Source organism: Lolium perenne, chromosome 3 (genome assembly GCF_019359855.2).
Source record: "Lolium perenne isolate Kyuss_39 chromosome 3, Kyuss_2.0, whole genome shotgun sequence".
Classification (NCBI taxonomy): Eukaryota; Viridiplantae; Streptophyta; class Magnoliopsida; order Poales; family Poaceae; genus Lolium; species Lolium perenne.
In genome coordinates, this window is record NC_067246.2 from 317,419,240 (window position 1) to 317,426,746 (window position 7,507).

Below are 7,507 nucleotides of genomic sequence, written 5' to 3' on the forward strand. Positions count from 1 at the left end.
TCATTTTACAGTGACTAAGAAGGATCCAGGCTTACCTTTTCATTTTCATTTTTTAAACTGCTTGTTTAAATCTTGATCAAACCTAGGATTTGACCAAGATTCAAATGGGCATAAAAAATCAGGAAAAAATGAAAAAATGAAAAAACAAAGCACATATATAGCCATCTTATGTCATATATATAGTAAGCATTCAATTAAGTTGATAATTTTAAACAAGGTCTATACATATTCAAACCAGAAAAAAGCATGTATCTACCCATGCATATATATATATAACCCTATACTTTTGTCTTATGAAGACGTCAAGGATGAAGAGAAGTGGATTTGGGTTTCAAACATGGAAATTTCAAAACCTCCCAAAACATGTATATATCTACCCCTAAACCCTAATCTTTGTCTTATGAAGCCAAGCATATGAAGAGAAGTGATTTTGGGTTTCAAACATGGAAACTTCAAAAACCTCCCAAAAGCTTAATTTTAGAGAGACTAAGAATGATCCATGCTTACCTTTTCATTGCCATGTTTTAAACTTGTTTTAACCTTGGTCAAACCTAGGATTTGACCAGAATTCAAATGGGAGTAAAAATTCAGAAAAATTCAAAAAAAAAGAAAAACCAAAGCACATATATAGCCTTCTTATGTCATATAGTAAGCATTCAAGTTGATAAACAAGGTCTAGACATATTCAAAGCAGAAATATCATGTATCATATCTACCCCTAACCCTAAACTCTGTCTTATGAAGTCAAACATATGAAGAGGATTGGGGTTTTGGGTTTCAAACATAAAATTTTCAAGTACCTTCATTTTAGAGTGAGTAAGGAAGGATTCATGCTTACCGTTTCATTTTCATGTTTTAAACTTGTTTAAACCTAGGATTTGACCAAGATTTAAATAGGCATAAAAAATTCGAAAGAAATCAAAAAATGAAAAACCAAAGCACATATATAGCCTTCTTATATCATATAGTAAAAAATTCAAGTTGATAAACAAGGTCTGTACATATTCAAACAAGAAAAATCATGTATCTACACCTAACCATAAACTCTGTCTTAAGTGGTTTTGGGTTTCAAACATGGAAATTTCACAAACCTCCCAAAAGCTTCATTTTACAGTGACTAAGGAGGATCCATGCTTACCTTTTGGCTTAAACGTTTGAAACCAAAAACCACTTCTCTTCATGCATGCTTGACTTCATAAGACAGAGTTTAGCTAGGGTTAGGGGGTAGATACATGATTTTCCTGGTTTGAATATGTCTAGACCTTGTTTATCAACTTAATTGATTGCTTACTATATGACATAAGAAGACTATGTGCCTTGGTTTTCATTTTTTTGTTTTTTTTGAATTTTATGCTCATATATTTGAATCTTGGTCAAATCTTAGGTTTGACCAAGATTTAAACAAGTTTAAAACATGAAAATGAAAAGGGAAGCATGTATCCTTCTTAGTCACTCTAAAATGAAGCTTTTGGGATGTTCTTGAAATTTCCATGTTTGAAACCCAAAACGACTTCTCTTCATGCTAGACTTCATAAGATCAACAGGGGTAGATACATGATTTGTCTGGTTTGGATATACCTAGACCTCGTTTAACTTGAATGCATACGATATGACATAAGAAGACTACGTGCTTTTGTTTTTCATTATTCTGATTTTTTTGAATTTTGTGCCCACCCATTTGTATCTTGGTCAAATCCTAGGCTTGATAATGATTTAAACAAGATTAAAATATGAAAATGCAAAGGTAAGCATGGATCCTTGTTAGTCACTCTAAAATGAAGCTTTTGGGAGCAAAACCACTTCTCTTCATATGCGCTTGACTTCATAAGACGGAGTTTAGGGGTTAGGGGGTATAGATACATGATTTGTCTAGTTTGAATATGTCTAGACCTTGTTTATCAACTTAATTGGCTTACTATATGACATAAGAAAACTATTTGCTTTGGTTTTTCTTTTTCCTGATTTTTTCAATTTTGATGCCCATTTGAATCTTGTCAAATCCTAGGTTTGACCGAGATAATTTAAACAAGCTTAAAACATGAATATGAAAAGGGAAGCATGTATCCTTCTTTGTCACTCTAAAATTAAGTTTTTGGGAGGTTTTTCAAATTTCCATGTTTGAAACCCAAAACCACTTCTCTTCATATGCTTGACTTCATAAGATAGAGTTCAGGGGTTAGGGGGTATAGATACATGATTTGTCTAGTTTGAATATGTCTAGACCTTGTATATCAACTTTAATGCTTACTATATGACATAAGAAAACTATTTGCTTTGGTTTTCTTTTTTCTGACTTTTTTTTCAATTTTGATGCCCATTTGAATCTTGTCAAATCCTAGGTTTGACCAAGATAATTTAAACAAGCTTAAAACATGAATATGAAAAGGGGAGCATGTATCCTTCTTAGTCACTCTAAAATGTAATTTTTGGGAGGTTTTTGAAATTTCCATGTTTGAAACCCAAAACCACTTCTCTTCACATGCTTGACTTCATAAGACAGAGTTTAGGGGTTAGGGGTATAGATACATGATTTGTCTGGTTTAATATGTCTAGACCTTGTTTATCAACTTTAATGCTTACTATATGACATAAGAAGACTATGTGATTTGGTTTTTCATTTTTCTGTTTTTTATTTTTCTCATTATTTGAATCTTGGTCAAATCCTAGGTTTGACCAAGATTTAGACAAGTTTAACACGTAAATGAGTTAACTTGGATTTCCTACCCTTGAATCCATAGGAAACTTTGTTCTAATGCACTATTATAATCAACCGAGTTTTTACACCAACAGGTCTGTCACTTACGTGTGGTGCCCACGCTTGAGGTCCCACACTTCAGTGAGCACAAGTCACGTGCTATAGGTACGCAAACTCCCAGCCATCTTCTTTGTCAAGAGAAGACGCATCAGGATGCGTATTGGAAGTCTGTGGGTCCTTCTGGATCCTTCCGTTGTCCCTCTCACAAAAAAAAACAAATCTCTCTCATTCTCGGCCTCGCTCGACTCGCTCGCTCGCTCGCACCTCCTGCTCACTGACAAACCCTGCACAAAAGTCAACATCATCACCCGAAAAAGGGGAGACACCATAATGCTCTCCCTTCTTCTCTCCTTCCGACTGATCCCTCTTCCTCCGAGTTTCACTCGACGGGCAAACACCCATGTGCTGCATAGTAATAGTAATAATAAAAAGGTAGTACTCGTTGAAAAATCGATATACGAATCTGTAATTAAATAGGTTAAACTAGGGTTTTGCCCAGTTCTACAGATCAAGGGTTCAAAAAAATCCAACTACGGGGTTCGAACAACGTCACGATTCTAATCCAAGAACTTTTTCGACCTAGGTCACCCAAATGGCCTCAAACTATAGGGTTAGCATCTAGTGCAGTATGTGTGAAAATGTATGCACTATGTGTGCTATAACTTGTATGTCTTTCAAATTTGAACCAAATTTGAATAAGTTTGAAATATTTGAAAAGGGGCTTTTGGCTTAAACGTTTGAAACCAAATTAACCACTTCTCTTCATGCATGCTTGACTTCATAAAACAGAGTTTACCTAGGGTTAGGGGGTAGATGCATGATTTTCCTGGTTTGAATATATGTCTAGACCTTGTTTATCAACTTAATTGAATGCTTACTATATGACATAAGAATACTATGTGCCTTGTTTTTTTATTTTTTTGATTTTTTTAAAATTTTATGCCCATTTGAATCTTGGTCAAATCCTAGGTTTGAACATGGTTTTTAAACAAGTTTAAATCATGAATATGAAAAATTAAGCATCTATATATCCTTCTTAGTCACTCCAAAATGTAGCTCGATCTTGGGAGGGTTTTCGAAATTTCCATGTTTGAAACCAAAAACCACTTCTCTTCATGCATGCTTGACTTCATAAGACAGAGTTTAGGGTTAGGGGTAGATATATACATTATTTTCTGGTTTGAATATGTCTAGACCTTGTTTATTAACTTGAATGCTTAATTACTATATATATATATGACATAAGAATGTTATGTCCTTTGGTTTTTCATTCTTTTGATTTTTTATGAATTTCTATGCCCATTTGAATCTTTTGGTCAAATCCTAGAGGTTTGACCAAGATTTAAACAAGTTTAAAACATGAAAATGAAAAGGGAAGCTTGTATATCCTTCTTGGTCACTCTAAAATGAAGTTTTTGGGAGGTTTTTGAAATTTCCATGTTTGAAACCCAAAACCACTTCTCTTCATGCTAGACTTCATAAGACAATTTAATTAGGGGTTAGGGGGTAGATACATGATTTGTCTGGTTTGAATATGTCCAAACCTTGCTTGTTTATCAACTTGAATGCTTACTATATGACATAAGAATGCTTACCATATGTTTGAATTTTAAATGCATATAGTCTTCTTATGTCATATATATAGTAAGCATTCAAAAGTTTTTCTTTGAGAGAGTAGCATGCATTCAAAAGTTGATAAATAAGATTTGGACATATTCAAACCAGACAAATCATGTATCTACACCCCCTAACCCTAAACTCTGTCTTATGAAGTCAAGCATGAAGATAAGTGCTTTTGGGTTTCAAACATGGAAATTTCACAAACCTCCCAAAAGCTTCATTTTACAGTGACTAATTAAGGAGGATCCATGCTTACCTTTTGGCTTAAACGTTTGAAACCAAAAACCACTTCTCTTCATGCATGCTTGACTTCATAAGACGGAGTTTAGCTAGGGCGTTAGGGGGTAGATACATGATTTTCCTGGTTTGAATATGTCTAGACCTGGTTTATCAACTTAATTAATTGATTGTTTACTATATGACATAAGAAGACTATGTGCCTTGGTTTTAAATTTTTCTGTTTTTTTTTGAATTTTATGCCCATATATTTGAATCTTGGTCAAACCCTAGGTTTGACCAAGATTTAAACAAGTTTAAACATAAAAATGAAAAGGGAAGCATGTATCCTTCTTAGTCACTCTAAAATGAAGCTTTTGGGATGTTCTTGAAATTTCCATGTTTGAAACCAAAAATGACTTCTCTCTTCATGCTAGACTTCATAAGATCGACATGGGGTGTAGATACATGATTTGTCTGGTTTGGATATACCTAGACCTCGTTTATCAACTTGAATTCATACGATATGACATATGAAGACTAGCTCTATGTGCTTTAATTTGTTTTTCATTTTCTTATTTTTTTGAATTTTGTGCCCCCACCCATTTGTATATTGGTCAAATGCTAGGCTTGATAATGATTTAAACAAGTTTAAAATATGAAAATGCAAAGGTAAGCATGGATCCTTCTTAGAAACTCTAAAAAGAAGTTTTTCGGAGGTTTTTGAAATTTCCATGTTTGCAACCCAAAACCACTTCTCTTCACATGCTTGACTTCATAAGACAGAGTTTAGGGGTTAGGGGGTATAAATACATGATTTGTCTAGTTTGAATATGTCTAGACCTTGTTTATCAACTTTAATGCTTACTATATGACATAAGAAAACTATTTCCTTTGGTTTTTCTTTTTTTCTGATTTTTTTCAATATTGATGCCCATTTGAATCTTGTCAAATCCTAGGTTTGACCAAGATAATTTAAACAAGCTTAGAACATGAATATGAAAAGGGAAGCGTGTATCCTTCTTAGTCACACTAAAATGAAGTTTTTGGGAGGTTTTTGAAATTTCCATGTTTGAAACCCAAAACCACGTACATCTCTTCATGCTTGACTTAATTTATAAGACATAGTTTAGGGGTTAGGGGGTAGATACATGATTTGTATGGTTTGATATTTCTAGACCTTGTTTATCAACTTTAATGCTTACTATATGACATAAGATGACTATGTGATTTGGTTTTTCATTTTTCTGTTTTTTATTTTATTTTTCTGCCCATTTGAATCTTGGTCAAATCCTAGGTTTGACCAAGATTTAGACAAGTTTAACACGTGAAAACGAATAAGTAAGCATGGATCCTTCTTAGTCACTCAAAAATGTACCAATCGATAGATGTGTTAACTTTGCTTCATGGAAATAATAATGTCATGTAAATGAGTTAACTTGGATTTCCTACCCTTGAATCCGTAGGAAACTTTGTTCTAATGCACTATAATAATCAATCGAGTTTTTACACCAACAGGTCTGTCACTTACGTGTGGTGCCCACGCGTGAGGTCCCACACTTCAGTGAGCACAAGTCACGTGCAATAGGTACGCAAACTGCCAGCCATCTTCTTTGTCAAGAGAAGACGCATCAGGATGCTTATTGGAAGTCTGTGGGTCCTTCTGGATCCTTCTTAGTCACTCTAAAATGAAGCTCTTGGGAGGTTCTTGAAATTTCCATGTTTGAAACCCAAAACCACTTCTCTTCATGATTGACTTCATAAAACATGGTTTAATTAGAGTTTTAGGGGTAGATATATACATGATTTTTCTGGTTTGAATATATATGTCTCTAGACCTTTGTTTATCAACTTGAATGCTTACTATACATATGACATAAGAATGCTATGTGCTTTGGTTTTTCATTCTTTTGATTTTTTTTCTGAATTTTTAGGGCCATTTGAATCTTGGTCAAATCCTTGGTTTGACCAAGATTTAAACAAGTTTAAAACATAAAAATGAAAAGGGAAGTCTGTATCCTTCTTAGTCACTCTAAAATGAAGCTTTTGGGAGGTTTTTAAAATTTCAATGTTTGAAACCCAAAACCACTTCTCTTCACATGCTTGACTTCATAAGACAGAGTTATTTAATTTAGGGGTTAGGGGGTATAGATACATGATTTGTGTGGTTTGAATATGTATGGACCTTATTTATCAACAACTTTAATGCTTACTATATGACATAAGAAAACTATTTGCTTTGGTTTTTCTTTTTCAATTTTTTTTTCAATTTTGATGCCCATTTGAATCTTGTCAAATCCTAGGTTTGACCAAGATAATTTAAACAAGTTTAAAACATGAAAATGAAAAGGGAAGCATGGATCCTTCTTATTCACTCTAAAATGAAGCTTTTGGGAGGTTTTTGAAATTTCCATGTTTGAAACCCAAAACCACTTCTCTTCACATGCTTGACTTCATAAGACATAGTTTAGGGGTTAGGGCGTTTGTCAGTGCGAAGGAGGTGCGAAGCTGCGAGCGAGTCGAGCGAGGCCGAGAATGAGAGAGATGTTTTTTTCTTTTTCTTTTCCGTGAGAGGGACAACAGAAGGATCCAGAGACGACTTCCACTACGCATCCTGGTGCGCGTCTTCTCTTGACAAAGAAGATGGCTGGGAGTTTGCGTACCTACTATAGTACTACTACACAAGAACCATATACATGTCAAACTTTTCAATCATGACCCACATGCATTTTATGTATATATTCACAACTTTTAATGCATGCATGAAAACTCAGCAAAATATGTGCATTTTGGGTTGTCGCACATAAATGTGCTTTTACTTGTCTGCCACACCAATCCAATTTTCATGTGAGGGGGAAACATGACACACAATGGACATTTCCAATGTTTCACGAATTAATTATATATCTCAATTTG